Here is an 842-nt window from a genome sequence, read left to right as displayed (position 1 = left end):
ATAGATAGATAGATAGATAGATAGATAGATAGATAGATAGATAGATAGATAGATAGATAGATAGATAGATAGATAGATAGATAGAAAAACTAAGGAAGAAATTTCTCATAACAACATTTCCAGTACCAAGGGATGTAGAACCAGATTTCCGAGTAAACATCTTGGCTGATAAGGGTTTGGGTTTACTTACCACTTTCTGCAAATAAACATTTTGTTTTGAGAATCACTATCCCACGTGATGTGCAATCGTTCGGTATGACTCATCATATCTTATCTTCGCGTTCGCTTGAAATTTGGTTTGATCTTGAACAGAGGGTCAGCTGACCGTAGATAGCTGAAGTGCAAAGTGTGACCGCGAAGTGACTGTCAGCTGACTACAGATATGTAGCAAGTTTAGTGCTCTGTGAGAACTGTCCAGTAGAGCTGGGCGAAGAGTCGATTCCGGAACCGATTCCCGCGATTAATACCAAGGAAGTTAAGTTCCGTCTCCTTTTTACGTAGACCAACGGTTGCCAGTTATTTTTATCATTAAAATCTTTTTGAAAAAAAAAATTATTTTTTTTCAAAGAAGTTGATGCTTCGTAGTGTTCCGAAATCAAGGTCATCCTAAATCCTGAAGATGTTCGGCACCAACCAGGTAACCACGGGGAAAAATCACATCATTAGAATGTAAGTAATAGAGTTCGGAGTCGATTCCTACGATTCCTAGCTTTCAATAATCGGGAACCTAGCCGCCCAGCACTACTGTCCAGACGTCAATGTTCTCGCTTCTTTTGTTTATCATCTGGAGGTACCGTAGTATGTTTAAGTTTTGTTATTTTACTATTTAAGGTGGGGGGGGT

At 39.1% G+C, this 842-nt stretch overlaps 1 protein-coding gene across 1 annotated transcript in view; it reads right to left on the bottom strand.

Moving 5' to 3' along the window:
• LOC101850994 (putative cation exchanger C521.04c) overlaps positions 1–842 on the bottom strand; it is a gene marked incomplete at its 3' end in the record, with an annotated part of 26,368 nt that overhangs the window by 13,367 nt on the left and 12,159 nt on the right.

Source organism: Aplysia californica, unplaced genomic scaffold (assembly GCF_000002075.1).
Source record: "Aplysia californica isolate F4 #8 unplaced genomic scaffold, AplCal3.0 scaffold00823, whole genome shotgun sequence".
NCBI classification, from domain to species: domain Eukaryota; kingdom Metazoa; phylum Mollusca; class Gastropoda; order Aplysiida; family Aplysiidae; genus Aplysia; species Aplysia californica.
This window is presented reverse-complemented; position numbering and strand designations above follow the sequence as displayed.